This window comes from Terrapene carolina, unplaced genomic scaffold, assembly GCF_002925995.2.
Source record: "Terrapene carolina triunguis isolate 2854851 unplaced genomic scaffold, T_m_triunguis-2.0 Scaffold94, whole genome shotgun sequence".
Lineage (NCBI taxonomy): Eukaryota > Metazoa > Chordata > Testudines > Emydidae > Terrapene > Terrapene triunguis.
Window position 1 is genome coordinate 2681260 of NW_020664445.1, and position 22169 is coordinate 2703428.

Sequence of the window (22169 nt, forward strand, 5' to 3'; positions counted from 1 at the left end):
ATGGTAAGTCCCCACGAGGTGGAATGCAGAATGTGTCACTCTCCCTGGGCTAGGTTGGATGTTTAGGCACTGCCATTCTATCCCATAGAGCCTGGGGTGGGAATGTGCCTCAGGGATCATGCCACAATCCTTCCCTAAACCCACTGCTGCTGGATATGGGCTCTGGTGCCATCCAGAGTCCTTTGATAGTTGAAGCAGCTTCCTGTAGGAGGGGAAGCCTATTCTCCCAAGTGTGGTCTTCACAAAGGCAGTGAGTTCATGATTCTGTTTCTTTGGAGGACACGTGCCCCTAATGGTGCATGAAAGCCGCAGTCTCTTTGTGTCCCCCATAATTCCTCCCTAGGCCCTCGCAAATGCCAGGGACAATCTGTCTCTCTGGTACTGTACCGTTCTTTAGTTGAACAGAAACACAAAATGGCAGCTGAGGTGGGGAACTTCTCTACCTTTAAAGGTGCAGTGTGCAGAAAACAGAACAGCCTCTCCTTTGTTTCAGAACTGCAAATGCCATAATAATATCCTGGTTCTTTTACACATACTAGACCCTGGCTGGCTGGGATTCTTCTCTTCATAGTTTTCCCAGTCCCATTAGCAGTTGCTATTTATTGTTCAAACTTACCAATTCAACTATGCATCCACTAAGGATGTTATATCATCCCCTAGTGTCAGGTAAATCTCTTTACAGGTCAGACAAGAAGGGTAGAGATCAACATAATAGAACAAAAGGACTGTTTTATTTTTCATTATTCTGAGATCTAAGGCTGTATGGTTTTCCTCCTTTATGGAACACTTTAAAGGACAGCTGGGTTTTTTTATACATGATCAACAGATCTTACATGCAGTATGAATTTCAGATTATGGTGTGAGAAAATGCACTATAATAAAGCAGGCCTGTCTAGCTGGCAGCTCATTTCTATTGTGTTGTACAAGAGGTTCTTGAATTCCCTATAAAAATAGCCCCTGAATGCTGTGTGGACAGTGCGGCGTACATAGTGTCAGAGAATCAGCAAAGGCTCTGAGGCCATGATTGTGGACGTAAAAAAAAGAGAAAGAGATACAAAGTACAGCATTGTTTGCATCTTCGAAATCTGTGAATGCTGGAGGAAAGTGTGGGTGTGTGTGGGTGGGTGGGTGGGTGTGGGTGTGTGCGTGCGTGTGGGTGTGTGAATGTGTGTGTGTGTCTGTGTGTGTGTGTGCATGCGCATGTGTGAGTGTGTTAGTTTGTATTGCATCGGTCTAATATAACCCATGGTTAAGCCTTGAAAGGCCAGATCCAAAGTCCATAGAAATCAACAAAAGACTCCCATTGACTTCCATGGGCTTTGGATCAGGTCCTAAATGTGGTGTGGCTCTGGTTCAAAGCAGTAGCAGAAATTTCCGTAATTAATATTTGCACCCAGAGGGAAGTAGAAAAACCCTTGATGTATATACAGTCCGATTAGAGGGACATGAGCATGGGCATGTACTTCAGTATTCATGGCTATGAACCTATATTTTGTAAGTAGATTTTTCTAGAGGGAAAGAAATGAGTTAATGGGGTAAAACGTCAAGTTATACATTAAAAATAAACCCCTGGCACAGTTTGGCTACATCTGGAGCATGTCACAGTATTTAAATGACATTTGGCTTGTCCCTTTGTGTTTCACAGCTGTTATGGTGCAGGGAAGGATAATTAAAACCAGCAGGTTACTATGGCATGTAATTGACTGCTGCTGAACAATTTGTGCATTTGTGATCCAAGTTCACCTGCCGAGCGAATAGCGCCTTTCAAGGTGGAAGACAACATTGCAGAAAATAAGATCATCAAAGCATTGTGCATGAGGTGGGAAGCAAAGGTTTGAGATGGTAATAAGATTGTGGTGGTTTAGACACAGCTGGATTTGGAAACTGCTTAAAGAAAAACTAACAACCGTACTTTGCTAAAAACAACATACATTGCCATCTAATTAGCTGTGTATAGCAATGACTGGAGGCTGCGTGTAACTACCTAAAGAAGAGAACAAATGGGAAAGAAAATGGAACGTTCAACCTCTCTTGTTGCTAAATGCTGTATTCAATATGAAAATTAATTAGATCAGTGTAAAGTGCTTGCAATTGAATCCAAATCCTCTCACCTGGTTTTGCCTGGTGTGTTGAAAGATTTGCTAATGCAGGAACTTAGGCCCAGTTTCAAATGAAAACTGGCTCATTTTATGATCTTACATTGGCGTTCTTGATTGGGGTACAAATTTTTGCACATTCACATGACTCCAGAAGTGGGGGCTTTCAGCAAACCACCAAATATTGTGAGACTTGGGCTTGTCTACGTGGGGAAGTTAGTGCTTAGTAAGCTAGGGTGCAAATTGAAAATGCACTAGCTACTCTGCACTAACTCTCCATATGGACACTTTTACTGTGCACTAAGTGTGTCCTCAGGCAGTTTAGCTTTAGTACACTTCCAAAGAGTATTAAGCTAATGCACACAAAGACACTCTTAGGGCATGTCTACACTGGCAGAGTTACAGCGCCTCTCAGAGAGCATTGAAGCAGGGCCGGCTCCAGGCACCAGGCACCCAAGCTGGTGCTTGGGGCGGCACCTGGAGGGGGGCGGCGCGGCGCTCTGGCCGCCGGGGAGAGAGCCGAGCCGAGCCCCAGCCGGGGCTCGCCGCCCTCTCGCTGCCCTGCCCCCGGCGCTCTGGCCGCCGGGGGGGGGGGGAGAGCCGAGCACCCACCGGGGCTCGCGGCCCTGCCCCCGGCGCTCTGGCCGCCGGGGGAGGGGCGGGAGAGCCGAGCACCCGCCGGGGCTCGCGGCCCTGCCCCCGGCGCTCTGGCCGCCGGGGGGGAGACCGGAGCCGCTGCCGGGGCTCGCCGCCCTCCCCCCGGGGCTCCGGCCGCCCCCCGGCAAAAAAGCCAGAGCCGGCCCTGCATTGAAGGGAAACCGCTGTTGTGTGTTCACACTGATAGTTGCCTGCTCAATAGCATGTTCACACTTGTGGCGCTATTCGGAGAGGTGCACTCTGGGCAGCTATCCCACAGAGCACCTCTTCCTCTTCTGCCGCTAAGAGTTATGGGAAGGCGGAGGGGATTGCTGGGCACCCTGGGTCCTGTCCCAATGCCCCATGATGCATTGCTTCGCATTCCAGCAATCCCTGTGCTTCCGTCCGCATTTGGCGCCATCTTTCAACGGTTTGTGTACTGTGCACCCTGCCTCTTCACGCTGCAGGAATAGATCCCAAACTGCTGACCACTATGCTGCTCGCTCTGACCAACATGTCACAAGTGGCAGTGGAGTTATTCCTTAAACTACAAAAGCAAGAGGAGTGCGACGTTGATCTCACCACGCGTAGTAGCTACGACACAAGATTGCTTGTGGCATTCACAGAGGTGCTGACCATAGTGGAATGCCGCTTTGGGGCTCGGGAAACAAGCACTGAGTGGTGGGATCACATCGTGATGCATGTCTGGGATGCCGAGCAGTGGCTGCAGAACTTTTGCATGAGGAAAGCCACATTCATGGGACTGTGTGATGAGCTCGCCCCAGCCCTGCGGTGCAAGGACACAAGAATGAGAGCTGCCCTGTTGTTAGAGAAGCGTGTGGCGATTGCACTGTGGAAGCCGGCTACTCCAAGTTTTGATGGTCACACTAGTTTTCAGTATTCTAAAATCCAGAATTTATCTATTGGCAATAGATCGGTCGCTAACCAGTTCGGAGTGGGAAAGTCGACCGTTGGACTCGTGTTGATGGAAGTGTGCAGGGCCATTAATCGCATCCTGCTCCAAAAGACCATGACTCTGGGCAACGTGCATGACATTGTGGCTGGCTTTGCACAAATGGGCTTCCCTAATTGCGGAGGGGCGATAGATGGCACGCACATTCCAATTCTGGCACCAGCCCACCTAGCCTCCGAGTACATTAATTGCAAAGGGTATTTCTCAATGGTTCTCCAGGCGCTTGTGGCTCACCGTGGGCATTTCACGGCCATTAACGGAGGCTGGTCCGGAAAGGTGCATGACGCACGCATCTTTTGGAACACTGGCGTGTTCAAGAAGCTGCAAGCCGGGACTTTCTTCCCGGACCAGAAGATCACCGTAGGGGAAGTCGAAATGCCCATTGTGATCCTGGGAGACCCCGCCTACCCCTTAATGCCGTGGCTTATGAAGCCATACATGGGGCAACTTGAGAGCAGCAAGGAGCGGTTCAACAACAGGCTGAGCAAGTGCAGAATGACTGTTGAGTGTGCATTCGGCCATTTAAAGGCCTGCTGGAGATGCCTCTGTGGGAAGCTGGACATGGCCAATGACAATATTCCTATGCTTATAGCCGCGTGCTGTACACTCCATAATATTTGAGAAGGGAAGGGTGAAAGCTTCACTCAGGGCTGGACTGCTGAGGCTCAGTGCCTGGAGGCTGAGTTTGAACAGCCAGAGACCAGAGCTATTAGAGGGGCACAGCGCAGGGCCATAAGGATCAAGGATGCCTTGAGGCAGCAGTTTGAAGCTGAAAGCCACTAATATTTGTTGCTATGCTCGGAAGTGCAGTGCTTGTAATGCTAGGAGGTGATTGGTGCAGACAATGCAATATGTGGGTTTAACATAGCTGTATATGTTGCTTTGCTGTGCTCTCTTTGCTTTCACTTAATAGAATAAGGATTGCTTTCAAACAAACACAATTCTTTTATTGAAAGACAACAACCGGAGGAGAGAATCAAACACAAAAAAACATCAGCAGTGAGGAGGATGGGGGAAGGGAAGGTCCCAGAAGGAGGTGGCGTCCTGGGACAGCCAAAGATTTGTGTACGTCCAGGGATCATACCCAACCTTCTCCTTTGGAGTACAATGCGGCGGGTGCTGTACTTCAGCAGGGCCAAACTGCAGAGGGCTGGGTGTTGAGTGCAGGGGGTAGTGGGAGGCCACACTGCTGGACTGTGAGGAGGGAGGAATGGAATGCTGCGGGTAGAGAGTGGAGCCAGGAGGTTGATAACAGTGTGTTGGCATTGGGCGGGGGGGGCGCATGGGAAAGAGTTTTGTGACAGCGGCAGCAGGGGAGGGCAGGCGCGGAGCTGCTCCGTTTGCAGAGCTACAATCGCCTGGAGCGTGTCTGCTTGGCGCTCCATAACGTTTAAAAGCTGCTCTGTGGCTTCATTCTGGTGTGCTGCACTCTCCTTTCATTCCCTCTTCTTGCTGTCCCGCCACTCCTTCAATTCCTGTTTCTCGGCAGTGGAGTGCATCATAACATCACACAGAAAGTCCTCCTTCGTTCTTCTTGGTCACTTTCTAATTCTGCGCAGCTGTTCTGCCGCCGATAAGGGAGGCTGGGCTCCCAAGGTCATCTCTGTGAAGTTTAAATGCAACATTTTACAGAAGCAGTATTGTTTGCACCACAGACAACACTGTTTCAGTGCTTTAAAACACAGCCAGTACTCACACACCTGTCACTAACTGGCTGACCCCAGGCAAGCACACATGAGCCACAAGACCCCCACATGGTGAGTAGCCGTAGCCGCAGGGGCAGGGTAAATCACTGTTCCTGGACCCTGCTGTACACTGTACCGTGGCCCCACTCCTGGCCATGGCCCCAGCTGCAACCCCAGCCCCCGAGGCCATGCCCCTCCCCCCAGCTCCCCGCCCCGATCACGGCCCTGACTGCAGCCCCTTGGCTCATGACCCCAGCCTGGCCCCGCTCCTGACCGCAGCTCTCTGGGGGGGGGGGGGGGCACGAACAGATTCTGTTACAGGTAAGGGGGGGCATGACAGAAAAAGTTTGCGGACCACTGATGTAGACAAAGCTTTAATAACTCTGTACTCCAGCCCTGGAATATTTTAGAGCAGCAGAAAATCGTGACAGTTAGAACATCCTTCCCTGCTTACCTGGAATCAATGTCTGACAATAATTAATGGATGAATCTGAGCTCCGTTAATTTATACACACTCCACTTGTGATCTACCTGCCTTGCCATCTGTGCATGGGGGCAGAGAAGTTTCTGTGGGGCTGCTTTTTACCTCTTTCCAGAAGGGGGCATGCAGGAAAAGGAGGGAAGTAGATGGAGCTTGTCTCTCTGCTCACCGTATGCTGGCCAACCCAGTTGAGCTGCTGTGAGGGGGAAGTAATCTACACCAGTAAATGTCTGACACAGATTATTTCTCCTCCTCAGGCAGTAGAGCCACATGCTGACCATTACTGAGGGCTGGTGGCAGAGCTAAAATCAAGCCCTTTCTTGTGTTTCTGTAGCACCTGTCATTTGAGACTCTCTGAGCACTAGATAAGCGTCACAAAACCCTTACGGTGTACAGTGGGTAAGAGCTGGATGTAATTTTGAGCGAGCATTTGTTGAATTTCGCTTTGCCTGCTCTCAAAAATCCACATTTGGGTTTACATATTTTGTGTGTTTGGCGGTGGACACTGTTGGCATGCTTTTAAAAATAATTATTATAAAAGCCAGGCCAGTTTTGTATTTCACCTTCTATATACTTTTCTTTTCCAGGGAGGCATGATGTCAGTATGTCTGTAGTGTAGTTGTGCAAAGCAGTTACACCACAGCTAAGCTATGTCTCAATATCTGTTTCAAAGAAACAACATTTTGCAAAGGTCAAGAGACAATAGAAAGAAAGGGCAGGTGAAGGAGTAGATGTTTCAGTTCTATCTGAGCAGGAAGTAATTGTTACGTGAGCAGGTCTGAACAAGGAAGATGTCTGTTTCTTCAGAAGGCCTTGTTCCTTGATCCTTGTTACAGACATGTAGGAAGAAGGATTGGTAATTTCCTTCTTGTGAACTTCTTTTCTAATGGGCTTGTAGATTCACCAGTCTGTTCCAGAATTATTCCTTCCTACCCACAGTGACGCCAGAAATGTATGTTGTTGTACCAAGTGTCTGTCCCCTTCAGTTTGTGCTTGCATTCCAACAGAAGTCTTTCAAAGCCAATACTAATCAACATGGCCTGGATCCCATGGTACTTACTTAGAAGTTGATCCATCAGACAATATTCATATGAGAAATCCTTAGTCATTGGAATATATTCATTGATTTCCATGGGGTTATTTTCAATGAGTACAGATTTATCAGTCTTGCCAATGGGATCTTGCCTGAGTAAAATCTGAGTAAAAAAACTAAGTAGGGAATCTCAGGATTAGGTCGCATGAGACTAAATATTGATAGTAAAGACGAACCCAAGCTAAAAACCCAGGTGGCAGATTTTGAACACTCCAAAGCTGGGGGGGTGGTACTCAGATCTATGGTTTTGTGTCACGAGAATCTCTAAACATTAGTAAAATATAAAGTGAATTGCAATAAAGCCCAAATTGCCACAAATATTTTGAGGCTAATAATAATATAACGATAGGTCTTATGTAGCATATTTCATCAGTAGATCTCAAAGCACTTTACAAAGGAGGGCAGGATCATTATCCTCATTTTCCCGATGGGGAAACCGAGACACGGAGAAGCGTAACTTGCCCAAGGACACCCAGTGGCAAAGCCGAGAATAGAATCCAGGGCTGCTGAGTCCCAGGAAATAAGCATTTTGTTAAATGGAGGCACATCTTCCATTCATTATTCATCTTTTGTTCAAGAGAGGTAGGATGTTCCAGAGTAGTGTTTCTCAAACTTTTTCAGGTGGGTGTCCCCTTCTTTGTTGTAGAAAAATTTCTCTACCCCCCTCCCCATCACATTTGTGAAATATATATCTATGCTAATAATGCTAAGCTTAGATAATTTGTGTGTCTTGAGGGAGATTTATGGAGAATATTTGACCTTGAAGCACAGGGGAGTAGGGGAGCAAGGTTTTCTTTACTTTAGACTGTAGTAAAATGTTCAGTGCCTTGCAGCCCTCGCTGATTGCCTTTCATGACCTCCCTGGAGGTCATGAAACACCAGTGGAGAAACACTGCTCTAGCAGCTAGGGCACTGGTCACAGGCGCCAGCTTTCCCCGGCACCTGTGGGCGCTCGCACTCCCCAGTCCCCGGCCCTGCCCCCACTCCAAACCCTTCCCCAAAGTCCCCACCCCAACTCCGCCCCCTCCCTGCCCCTATTGGACCCCTTCCCCAAATCCCCACCCCAGCCCCGCCTCTTCCCCGAGCGCGCTGCGTTCCCCTTCCTCCCCCTCCTTCCCAGCCGCACAAAACAGCTGTTTCGCGGCGCAAGTGCTGGGAGCTAAGGGGGAAAAGCGGGCACGCGGCACGCGCAGAGGTGGAGCGGAGGCGGAGTGGAGGCAGCGGTGAGCTGGGAGCTGCCAGTGGGTGCAGAGCACCCACCAATTTTTCCCCATTGGTGAGCCAGCCCCGGAGCACCCACGGAGTTGGCGCCTATGCACTGGATTGAGAATCAGGGCACCTGGAGTATACTCCCAGCTCTGCCACTGACGCTCTGTGTGACCTTGGGCAAGTCGCTTCCTCCCTGATTCCCTCTCTGTCTTGCTTATTCAGGTTGTAACCTCCACAGGGCAGGGACTGTTAAGCATCTGTTTGCTGGATGAGATCTGAGTACTCAGCATCCTGCAGGATTGAACCCTTTATTAAAGCATTATTTTGAAATAATTGCAAAAAATTAGCCTGTATAAATAATTAATTAAGCCGTGTATAAATAAATCTAAAATAGACATTTGTTTCTAGGACTAGCAGATGCCATTAAGAATGGGAAAATTCTAACAAGATTTTTTTTTAAGATGTGTATTTCTCCAGTTCTGTGGTTTCATATCTGAAGCAATATCAAGCTCTCTTCCTCTCTCAACCAGTCAATATTGAAAAGCTGCTAGTATTAACCACTAATCCTAAATAATTTATAACTTGATTCTGTTCTTTCCTGCTGTCAGCATTGGACACAAAATTGCCATGCCACTCCATAAACCCGGAATAAAGATGTGGGATTGAAATTGCAGACAAGGATTGGAATGATGCTCTGCTTCGTGTCTCTAAATCCCTCAATATGCACCAAATATATCCAGATGCAGTACTGCAATTACACACAGATTAAACTATTCCCTGACTCTTATTAACAAAATCTGGAGGGATTTCCCCACAAAATGTCCCAAAGCCCTTACCCCCAATCAATGCATTTTTCACTGTTTTGGAGTTTTCCCCAAATGCACAATTCGCATTCTCATATCTATAAATTCTGTTTGGAAAACACTGGAAATCCGGAGCTTATTACTTTTTTATGCCTTCTGGGAATAGACTGTAATGAGGTTTGGAACAAAATGGATCAGGAAGTCGCTAATACCTTGTGTTTAATTGCCAATAGATAAATTCTGGCTTTTAGAATACTGAAAACTAGTGTGACCATCAAAACTTGGAAGCAAGAACTGACCAGCTCTCTCAGATGCTTACATGTGACATACAGCCTATGGGAACAATCATATGTGTTTTATAATCGTACATATCAGTGATGGAGGAAATTGAGGCACAGGGGCATGAAGTGACTTGCCCGAGGTCACCCAGAAGTCAAGTGGCAGAACTGGGAATAGAGCCTATTTCTCTTGAGTCTCAGTCCTAAGCACTGGGCAATGCTGCTTCCATTTTATGATTGTGTCTTATTTCCAGTTATTTTTTCCTAACTTCCCATTGAATTCAATGGGTCTACTCACCTGCTTAAGGTTAGGCATGCTTAAGTACGTTGCTGAACTTGGATCTGTGATATGTTATTGAGAGAAGGACTGCATAAAGAACTGGACCATACTTTGAATGTTGCTAGAATCAAGATAGTCCTGATTTCCAGCCATAGAGAATTCCATAGCCGAATGTCCTCCCCTGAGAACACTCTGCCCCTGAGCTTCATGTATTTCACCCTATGGGCCTCCAGGTTCAGTGCACATGTTTATTGCAGCTCCCCCTGTGGAGTATAGAGAGGGAATTAGTCTTTGGAATAATTAAGCCTCTGCCCCATAAGTGCAGGGACCTCAAACCCATTTTGGAAGGAGATGTAAAATACCTGGAACATTTGAAATGAGATTGTACAAAACTCTAGTAAATATACATGAGAGAACCACACTGCACTGGCAGGCAGACTAAGATCTAGTAGGTCTTTTCTGTCTCTTGATTCTATTAGTTTCATTTCTCTGTTTGTTATCTGGCAGGGATTCTTCCTCTGAAGCAGATGCGGTGTCTGAATATGCAGAAAAAACAGCAACAACATGCCATCACTTTGTGCTTAGAACTTGGTTCACTCCCTTATTGCTGTAGCAGTGGTGGCTAATTTATTGTATTTAGAATGTAGTAAAAGTATGTAAATTGTCACGTCAAGGCTATAAGCTCTTCGGGGCCACGGCCATGTCCCACTGGCTGTCTGTAAAACACAGAGCAGACCATTGATGCTACAAAAATAAGAAGTCATTATAATATTTATGAAATGGCAATGCGGAGGCAATCGTGCAAACAGATGTGGATTGCAAGGAAGATGCAAAGAGATCAAAAGCTACAGTTGAGTTTTGATTTTGAACTATGGAACAGCAGATAAGCAATGCTTACTCTCTCCAAGCATCACCTGAGTGTCCTCAACAATCACATGAGGATTATCATAAGTAGTTAACCCCTCGATAGTACTCATCACCATGTATTCTTTGACAGGTTTCCATGCCCTGTTTAGGTTTTATGTCCCGCCCTCCGTTCCCATTTCTGGTCATGTACAGGTTCGGCACGGGCGGCCATTTTGGAAAAAAAAATATTTTTTTATGTTGGACAGGGGAATGTTGTGTGCTTGTGATTTGGTTGATTTTTTAGAGAAAAAGTATGAAAGAATAGAAAGAGAGGCCTTAAAGGAAAGGCATTTTTAAAAAAAGAAAGATTGTTTGGTTAGGTTTAGTAAGGCGAGATGTTGGTTAGGAAAGAAAAAGTATGAAAAGAGTAAAAAAGAATAGAAAAATAGAAAAGAATGAAAGAATAGACAATTTTTGAAATAAATTGAAAAAGCAAAAGGTTTATTAAATAAAAGAGGAAATTATAAAGGTGGGTTGAGGGGTTGGTTATTAAAGAAAAGAAAGATTTTTGGCTAGGTTTGGTTAGGTTCGTTCAGAATCAGCTCTATCAAGGCTCTGTAAGGGTAACAATTGTTGCTTTGGCTGATAAGATGGTCACCTAGCGTGATATCCAGCTGGTTAAAAAAGGTGGTGATGGGGTAGTTCGTTAGGGCAACCCTGGTGGCGGCGTCAATGTCTGACCCGTTTTCTTTTACCACTTCGCAGCACACGTACAGCAGCGTGTTGTTAGGGTCTAAGTAATGATCCCTGTGTCCCGAAATAAAAAATTCTAGAGAGGCATTCACCCTTAAAGTGGCCAAAGGAGGCATCTCTACATAGAAGCTATTCTCGATGCTGGTTTGTGTGGGGGTTATTCGAAATAGATGCAGTTCTGATTTGGCGCATTCTTCAGAACCACAATGAATAAAAGCCATTTTAAAATATATCCCTTTTACCATGGACGACGCGCTGCTTCATCTTCTTAGAGCGCCTTTTAGCTTTATGGTTGAGGCGTCTTCCAGCAGCTTGTTTTTTTAAAGGGCTATGAGGCCCTGTAAACGGAAGGCACAATGCTGCTCTTTTTCTCTTCAGCACCACTAAACCGGCACCGTCCTGCGTGCTCCTATTTTGTTCATAATGGTGCTAGACATGGGGTTCACTATGTCTTTGGTTATATTTTTTGCAGCATGTGTGGTTTAATAATTTCAAAACCCCTTCGCAAAAGCGGCACAGCTTTTCTAAAAAAAGGCTGTGGAATATCCCTCCTAAACCGGCCCCATACATGATGGGTAATCCTTGATATCCCAGTAGGGCATAACCAGCCTGGGCCTTGTAGTTCCTATACAAAAAGGGGTACCCATAGTTTTTTATAGTTACCATTCTTCAACTTTCCTGGGGCGCAAATGCAGTTTAACAATCACCTTTCCGAAACTAAATGAAATGTGTTTATTTCGGTCTGTCTTTATTTCAGTAGTAATGGTACCGATGTGCTGCTTACTCACAGGAACGTAATGCAGTTTGTCATACATAACAGTAATAAATTCATTCTTGCTGCCCCGGATGGGAACGCAGCGCAACATCAGCATGTAGTAGTCCCCCACTAACTGATGTTCCACTATGTCCATGTATAAAGCGTTAACACCCCCAGTGATGTCTGCAGTTGATTTGGAATCATTTCCAATGTTGCTGCCAATTCTCCCCGTGTGGTAAAAAAGTACTTTTCATCGTTTGCTTTTAATTGAACCCTTCTGGTTACCGTGTCATAAATGATGCTGACCTCCGGTTTCTCAGAATCTTTGTCAATGCTCTCGTTGATGTTCTCTACTAAATGCTGAATGCTTGAATAATAACCAGATTTTACATAGTAGTATAGGGATTCTATTTTTGACACTATCACAAACAGCGTATCGTGAGAGATTGTATTCCACGAATGACAATAATGAATTTCTGATAAAGCAACATCCCAATAACCACTCAAATTTAAAAGTCTGTCCAGTTGTATTGTAAAATTGGAACTAGTATTTTGAGGAAAAGCCCCTGCAGAGGCGTTGCTAGGTAAGATAACGAAAAAAACCCTTCAGTCATTTTTCCCTTTATTAGAGGTCCTGAAATTGAGACGCTTTAATCCAACTGTTAAATTTTTCAGCCCATGCTCTCCATTTCACCCAAAAAATACTCGTTTCTTCCCTGTCCTTTCTTCGCTAGAATCTTTTCTACCCTGTAAACACAGTCCTGGTTAGGGTTTACTTTTTTGTAATTCTTCAGGATAAAAAGACCCTGTGACTTCCTCGTCTCCGTAATCTTTCAGTGCGTACACAGGCCGCGGTCCTCATAATAAAACCTCAGACATGATAAATATTTCACGGTAAAGGTTTGCTGATATCCCTTTTCAAAAGTACCCTTCATTTTAAATACCCTTACGTGATCCCCGTTCTTAAAAATCACTTGCGGTGCCTTTATTTTAAAACAATCGCTGTAGACGGTTTTCCACATGCTCAGTAACAAAGGATCTGTTGGACTCTTGAGTGAGTCACCCTCCTTCCCTTGGTGAGTTTGGGACTGCGATGAGGTAATGCTCACCTGACTCTGAAGGGGGTGGGGCAAAGCCAAGAGGGAAGAAAGAACATGGTAAAAGGGAGAGACGTTTGCCATGCTCTTCCTCTCTCTTCCACCTCCATCTACAGACACCCCACCAAGCAACTGAAGCGCTGATCAAAGGGGAGAGCCTGGCTGAAGGGCAACCATCCAGCCTGTGGTGAGAAGCATCTAAGTTTGTAAGGGCATTGAAAGTGTTAAGATGAGCTTAGAATGCGTTTTGCTTTTATTTCATTTGACCAAATCTGACTTGTTGTGCTTTGACTTATAATCACTTAAAATCTTTTGTAGTTCATAAATTTGTTTGTTTAGTCTACCTGAAGCAGTGCGTTTGGATTGAAGCGTGTCAAAGACTCTCCTTGGGATAACAAGCCTGATACATATCAATTTCTTTGTTAAATTGACGAACTCATATAAGCTTGCTGTGGTGTGACGGAGTAGGGAGTGGGGAGTATTGACCTGGGAATGTTCCGTGGCAGTTTTACTGGTACTGTCTGCATTGGTGATGGGATATCAGGGTGTGACTTCACTTGAGGGACGATACCTGAGCATGCAACCGGAGCCCAGGAGAGGGTTGGAGCCAGGTGACACCTTTTGCCCGGGAAACTGGACAAAGGCTGGAGAAGGAGCTGGGCAGTGTGGCTGGAGGAGACTGCTGGAGGGGGTTTCAGTTTGGAGCTGGCTGGGGAAATGGAGAGAGACCCAGGGCCGGGGTCTAGGCTCCCTGCCACCCAAGATGGACCTGACTGAGGGGGTCCTGTTGTCTGTACCTACAAGCTCTGTTTTGGACTGTGTTCCTGTCGTCTAATAAACCTTCTGTTGTACTGGCTGGCTGAGAGTCACAGTGAATCGCAGGAAGTGGGGGGTGCAGGGCCCTGACTCCCCCACACTCTGTGACAAGTTTCCAGCGGGCAGAACTGGACACTGCAAGACAGAGCTTCCTAGGGTCGTGTCTGGGACCAGAGCTATTGGCTAGTGTCATTTGGTTGCACAGTCCCAGCAGCGGCTGGCCAAAAGTGCTCACTCACGTACCTGGGAGCAGGTTACATGCTAGAGCAGGGGCGGGCAAACTTTTTGGCCTGAGGGCCACATCGGGTTTCGGAAATAGTATGGAGGGCCGGTTAGCGGAGGCTGTGCCTCCCCAAACAGCCAGCCGTGGCCTGGCCCCCCCCCCTCTCTTCTTCCCCCCCCCCCCCCCCCAGGACTCCTGCCCCATCCAACCTCCCCGTTCCTTGTCCCCTGACCGCCCCTGGAACCCCTGCCCCTGACTGTCCCCCGCCGCCGCATCCAACCCCCCCCATTCCTGACTGCCCCCATCCAGCCCCCCTGTTCCCCACCCTCTGATCCCCTGCCCCCTATCCACACCCCTGACCCCCACCCCAAACTCCCCTGCCCTCTATCCAATCCCCCCTGCTCCCTGCCCCCAGAGTACCAGGACAGACAGCCGTGCCGCCGCCACCGCGCAGCGCAGAGACCGGGTCAGGTCGGGCTCTGCAGCTGCGCTGCCCCAGGAGCTCACAGCCCCACTGCCCAGAGCATTGCGCCAGCAGCAGAGCGAGTGAGCTGAGGCTGCGGGGGAGGGGGAACCGCAGGGGAGGGACCGGGGGTGAGCCTCCTGGGGCGGGAGCTCAGGGGCGGGCCAGATCCCACCTCTGTGCTAGACGCTGTGCGTGACCAGCCCAGGAGTGGGGATTCTCACAGCAGAGCAGGCTGGCTGGAGGTAAGGCTGGCTCCCAGAGTTAAGGATTGGAATGACCGAGCAGATCACCGGTCCGGATAACACCAGGGGAATGTCAGAAACGTCTTTAAAGCTTTGTTTAAAAATTCTTATCCTCAATCTGTCTGTAATTTTTGAGACACGCAGCCTTGTCTAAAAATAGCTTTAAACACCTTTGCCACCTCTTCCCCGATCTTATTCTTTAGAGATACCGCCCAGGTGTATTTACACACAATATCTATCACCGTTAAAATATATTTACAACCATTGCTGTGGTTAGAATAGGGGGGCCATGTCGACCAAATCTGCCTGCCCTTGTGTGTCCACATCAGACACAACTGTTTCATTTCTTTTAAATTTAATTCATGCCTGTTTATGTAAAGTGTAAGCAGCTTGATCCACAAGCCAAGCTCCAACTGCTTTCTGCTCAAAGTTTGACAGTGTTTTTAGTGGTCTGAAATAATGGTGCTACACTGCCAAAACTCCCAACTTCCCCTGGAAAGTAATTACACCTCTACCTTGATATAACGCTGTCCTCGGGAGCCAAAAAATCTTACCGCGTTATAGGTGAAACCGCGTTATATTGAACTTGCTTTGATCCGCCGGAGTGCACAGCCCTGCTCCTCCCCCCCACCCCCGGAGCACTGCTTTACCGCCTTATATCCGAATTCATGTTATATCAGGTCGCGTTATATCAGGGTCGAGGTGTAATTTTCTTTAGCAACCTTGCCATGTATAACCCGTCTTACTTTAAAACACATGTATACGCATGATCAATATTTGCTTTTGTTTTTATTTAATACAGAACTGGCTATGCACATCTTACTTTTTGAAAGACTAGTTTTTATTTAATGCAGAAGCAGAGTAATATGGGATATGGCTAAACAAAATTTATTTAATACAGAAGCAAAGGAATATAAAAAACAGTTATACAAGTCTTTTTTATTTTACATTGCATCTTAATCAAAAGTCAGGCTTTTATTTTTGACCCTTTAGGATAAGGAACTGGCATGTAAAAAGTTTTAGGACTCATTTTACGAACCGTACTACACACCTATCGGCCAATTTCTGCTGACACCTTCTTTGAAAGAACTACCAGCCATACCAATGGATCTGGTGTCTTTGTTCCCTCTCTGATCGTTTTGACAACTTTGGTTACAGTTTCAATGGTCATGTTAAGCTGCTTCAGTTTGTAGGCTTGAGCCATAATTATATTTAGGACCTGAACCACGTTCAGATGAGAAGAAATATATCTTAATCTGGTGAAATGTTTTTGAGCAATCCCAGGACAAACAGACATGGCTGAGATCATTGGAAGCCTCTCTCGCGCAGGCTGCAGAGTTTTCAAAAAGCTCTCTTTTCAAACAGTGGTAAATGGTTTTTACTACAACGGCCCTAATACTGTCAGCCATAATGTCATCTTTGCAGCTCTGCTGATCAACCTCCTTACTTTTCACAGTCTTTTTTTTTTTAATTATGCTTCATGCGAAACCAGCAGGTGCATATCATGGTTATTCCTCTCAAAGTACGTCTCTCTTTATCCTCTTCATCCTCTGAAGATGTCTGTCAAAAGCAGAGAAAAAAGAATGTTTTCAATACTTTGTTGCAATCTTTTAAAAATAAAAAAAGGCAAACAATTTACTTGTGCTACCTAAATCATACCCTCGTCTGTTTCTGAATCATCATCCCCAGCAGTCACGCCGTCAGAAACCGTATCAGATCCCTGTTATTAAACACAGACATATAGCTGTGTTTAACCCCACCTTATATATATTTTCTTTCAGAATAATTTAAGCTGTTTTTACCTCATCGTGCATTTCTGGCTCTGTATCTGATGGCCACTCGCTACACACCAGAGCTGTGATCCTTTATGGTCCTGGCTTGGTTATCTGTCGAAAAACCAAAAAATCCATTTTAAGCACATAATTGTAATAATTTTTTCACAAAACTTTCAGTTGCTTTTACCATAACAATGATTCCATCTTTTCATGACTCAGGATCTGTCGGTTGGCTTTCAGCATCCCTATCCTCCAATGATCCCTCGGCTGCCATGTCCCCGTATACAGGCTCTTCTTCCATTCCTACCTATAAAAAGCACAAATATATTTAACTATAAAATATAAAACATTTATAATTTTTCAACATTTTATTATAAAATAATACAAATCACCTTACCTCCACCTTCGAGTCTGCTTCCTCCAAAGCCGGCAACAATTTTTTCACACATGCTATTCCTTTCTTTTTTACAACCAGCGACAACTCCATAAAGTCTTCCTGGTTCTTCGGTTCTATTTCAGGCTGAAACGCTGGGTTCGGCATTGCAGCTGTCTCTTTAGCAAAATAAGTGTAAACGGGGTGTCTCTTCTGAACACAATTAGGGGCACCCAAAAACAATTCGGGCTTCTTGACATCTGTAGGCGTCTTGTAAAAGGACATGGCCGTAGTGTCTAGGCTCCCAATTTTAAAACCACCATTCACAAAAATGCACAGCTTTATACACATGGTCAAATGCTCATTGGCTAGAGTTTTTCAAATAATCTATTCCACGATAGCCTGCATCTGAAAAAATTTGTTCTACGACATAGTTGTAAAACACCTTCTGATTGGTCCGACGTAATTTCCTCCCGAGTCTCGCCACCAGAACAGCTATCATTTCACTACCGGCAGTCGTAGGGGTAGCATGCTTCACTCTGCATGTGTTCAGCAACACAGACTCTCTTGTTGCTTTATTTTTTATTTGTTTCTCTAAAACCCTCCTTTCTTTGCCCTGTGCTTATTTTTCTACTTTCTATTCTTTAAAACCCTCTCTCCTTAATAAACCTAACCAAAAACCTTTCTTTTCTTTAATAACCAACCTCTCTCAATCCACCTTATATTTTCCTCTTTTATTTAATAAACCTTTTGCTTTTTTAATTTATTTCAAATATTTTCTATGATTTCATTTTTTTCTATTTTTCTATTCCTTTTTACTCTTTTCAAACTTTTTCTTTCATAACCAACATCTCTCCTTACTAAACCTAACCAAACAATCTTTCTTTTTTAAAAACGCCTTTCCTTTAAGGCCTCTCTTTCTATTCTTTCATACTTTTTCTCTAAAAAATCAACCAAATCACTAGCAAACAACATTCCCCTGTCCAACATAGAAAAATAATAATAATAAAAAAATTCAAAATGGCCGACCACACCAAACCTGTACACAACTGGAAACGGGAACGGAGGGCAGGACATAAACCCTAAACAGGACATGGAAACCTGTCAAAGAATACATAGTGATGAGTACTATCGAGGGGTTAACTATTATCATGAGGACAGAGAAAATCCACCTGTGACAATGTTCCTACCAGCATGCTAATACGGTATGATTTTGTGGGGAAAGCATTTAAACACCAGTAAAGGAAACTGACCCTCTCTGGCTTTTTTATTTTCAAGATTTATAGTTTAGAATTTTGACTTTATAGGGATTTTGGTCCAAAGCTTTTGGGGCCTGTGACAGGGTGGGATAGTGTGACCAGATGTCCCAATTTTATAGGGACAGTTGTGATATTTGGGCTTTGTCTTATATAGGCACCTATTGCCCCCCACCCCCTGTCCCGATTTTTCACACTTGATATCTGGTCACCCTAGGATGGGATCTCGCTCCTGCCTCTTTCCAAGGAACAAACCGCTCAGAGACCTTTTCCTGGTCAAACAACTGGTGGTTTGTTTCACCATGTTCTCCCGGCCATCTATACAAACTAGTGCAACTCTGTATTTGCAACACCATACCATAGGCGCCAACTTCATGGGTGCTCCAGGGCTGGAGCACCCACAGAGAAAAATTAGCGGGTGCTGCACAGCAGCACCCACCGGCGGCCAAGCTCCCCAGCACCTCTCACCTGCCAGCAACCCTGCTGACCAACTCCTCCCCGTCCCTCCCAGAGTTTCCCACCCACTGCAAACAGCTGTTTCACGGGGTGTAGGAAGCTCGGGGATGGAGGGAGAGGAGCGGGGATGGGGCGCGCTCGGGGGAGGAGGCAGGGAAGAGGTGGGACGGGGGTGGAGCAGGGGCGGGAAGAGGCGGGACGGGAACTTGGGAGAAGGAGTGGAGGGGGAGGTTGAGCACACCCCGGCTACAGGGGAAGTCGGCGCCTATGCACCATACAACCCTTAGTTCACTCAGCCAAGGAGGGTGAAGACAGAAGGAAAATTCCCTCTGAGAGATCTTACCTGGCTCTGACTGAAAATCCCGCTAGTCTCCCTCACACACCCCGCACACCTGAGCACTTCCTTCCTGTGCCTTGTCAGGGGTGGTCTAGATAATACTTGTCCTGCCATGAGTACAGGGGACTGGACTAGATGACCTCTTGAGGTCCCACATTCTATGATTCTATTATTCTATCCCCTGGGAAATAGACTAATTAGCCTCTTGGTCTCTCCTCAGCCCATCCTAATCTAATTAGGCTCAGCTCTTCCTAATCAAGGCTACTCCAGAGCAACTATTTATAGTTTCACTGACCAGAGTTCTGCATCAGTTGCTGTTTGCACAACACACTGTCACAGGACCAAATTATACACCTCCTGTGGAAACAGAGGTGCCTGGAAATGCCAAAGCTCACGTCACAGAATTTTCTTCAAACCATTCCTTCAGAGAGACAAGGAAGGGGGACAGTGTGACCTTCCAAACTCACAGCTTTGCAAGATCTTTGAAGGTGTGTCTTCTCCCCACAATGCAATTGGGCATTCACCCCACCTCTATGACATCCCCTCTGCCCCTCCTCTCATATGTAAAAGTCTCTTAAACACTTGTGTAATTGTCTGCAGGACCACAGCCTAATTCCCATTTAAGTCTAGCCATGATGGATGATAGCTCTCACAGAAGAATTGTTGGCTTCAAAGCCTGCTGTGGAGAGGGCCAGGGACTTTATCCCCTATATGTCTGATACAGATACCACCTAAAACAGTGTCAAGTATCAGAGGGGTAGCCGTGTTAGTCTGGATCTGTAAAAAGCAACAGAGAGTCCTGTGGCACCTTTAACGATGCATCCGACGAAGTGGGCATTCACCCACAAAAGCTTATGCTCCAATACATCTGTTAGTCTTAAAGGTGCCACAGGACCCTCTGTTGCTTTTCACATAAAACAGTGGTGACTGAAAGGTGGTACCATCACCCCACTGCTCAGTGGCTTATAACAGACAAAGAGTTGAAGATCTAAGTTCAGCTCCTGGTGGACGAGTATCTCTTTGAAAACCACTATGGCCATTGCTCATCAGCCATCCCCGTGGTTGAGTGGTCAAAGTCTGGCTCACAGTTTCATACCTAGAGGAAGTCATTTGGGTTGTGGCGTATGAGGAGGTTTGCATTGTATTGTAGCTGCTATACAGATAAGTAGAGGCTATCAGTTTCCAGTGAATTCTATCGGGCATCATTCATGTTAAAAAAAATATAATCAAAGTTTATCATCTGGTTGTGGAACCCATTGGGTAAATGAACATTTTCCTAAACACATAACATGACTATACTGTGTACAACTGATAAAAGTATGACAAATATTATAAAAAAGCAATATTTGAATATTAGCCCATTCCATGAATTATGTTGAAATAGTCACTTGTGTAGGTATGAAACTATTTTCTCCTTCTCTTCTCCAGAGCCAGAACATGTGTCACCTCCATAATGTATCTGAAACCAGGAGCTTCAGCAACTCATTTTGAGTCCAGTATGTGGGGATCACAGAACTCAGTTCCTGCCAAGTGGCTGAGATGGCCCATGTTGGGGTTTATGCACTTAGGGCAGATTTTTAAAAGCCCCTAGGGTGGAATTTGCAAAAGGTGCCTAATGGAGTTAGGAGCGGAAGTCACATTGAAAGTCAACGGGACTCATGCTCCCAAATCTGATAGGTGCTTTTGAAAACCATGCCCTGAATGTATAAAAGAAATGATGGAAATGAGTCATCCCAATAACACTGGGATGAGTGGCAGGAGTGAAATTCAACGGGACTCACGCTCCTAAATCCCATAAGTGCTTTTGAAAATTGAGTCCAATCCAGTGCCAATTGAAGTCAGTGGAAAACCCCTTAAAAAGTAAGAATATTGTGTCTCCAATGTGGAGACAGCACTCTCAACACATGGACTCACACTGCTCTCAACTTGTGCAGCTATCTCTGGCCAGCAGCCACAGCCAAGAAGCTGCAGAAGAGCAGCCCTCAGCTGCCCTTGGCTGCATGGACAACATGGACTGTGTGAGGGAAGTAAATCAAGGAATTCTCCTGCCCCACTTCCCGCAACAATCTCTCTCTATATTTTGTTGTTCGGTGTAGTACGTTCTAGCTTGGCGAAATGCACCATTTGGAAGGGGTGTCCAAGAGACATGCTGGCCTGGCCTTAGGTGTGAACGGCTTCCCTCGGAGAGATCCGTGATGTGTGAATACAGGGCTGTAGACAGGTATTTTATGCACTGAGCCAGATTCTGGCCTCCAACTCCAAGCTCTGTCTACTGCTCCATCAGCATCAAGAGATCACAAGGTGCTAGGAAAAAATTCCTCTGATGCAGGAACAGTGTAGTAGCCCTACTCTGTCACCCCTCAGAGCTTGGCATACAGGGGATGTAGTGGGCAGAATGAGGCTGGGAGAGGGGACATGCTCCTAGTGCTTAGAGCTATGGAGATTTTAGGCTGGGAGCAGCCCATATGCAGCCTGGGTAAGGCTGCCATAAGTTACAGCACACCCCAGGCATTGCGCTAACTGACACTGTTTTGGTCTCTGCAGCAGTCTAGAGTCCAGGGCGCTCAGAAGTGGCACCATCTGCTCCCCCCTCTTCCTGGCCTGTGCCTTTGCTGCTTCCCTCCAGAGGTGCGACCTAGAATCTAGCACCTAGTTTCTAAGTGTAATTGCTTTAGTATTGCCCTGGCATTGAAATCTTTGGTCCTATGACTACAGTTGTTATGCCTTTTTTGCATGCCAAGAATGTAACGATAACTGTCTGTGTAAGAGAGAGAGGAAGAAATGCCAGAGGTGTGGGCAATTTGGATTCCACTGAAGATCTCAAACTGAAAGGGAAACTTTCCCTCTCATGCTTGTTAAAAATTAAAGGGCCGGCAACCCTTTCTTTTGCCAGTCCTCCTTTTCCTTTTTCCGACTTAGCCTGCCCTTTAATGGAGTTGAGGACTTGTTGTTTCATATGGTAATAGCAGCCTCTGGTGGTTTAAAACAACCTTTACAACTGTTTCAGAGTAGCAGCCGTGTTAGTCTGTATCCGCAAAAAGAACAGGAGTACTTGTGGCACCTTAGAGACTAACAAATTTATTAGAGCATAAGCTTTCGTGGGCTACAACCCACTTCTTCGGATGCATATTGAGTGAAACATATAATCGAGGAGATATATATACACACATACAGAGAGCATGAACAGGTGGGAGTTGTCTTACCAACTCTGAGAGGCCAATTAAGTAAGAGAAAAAAA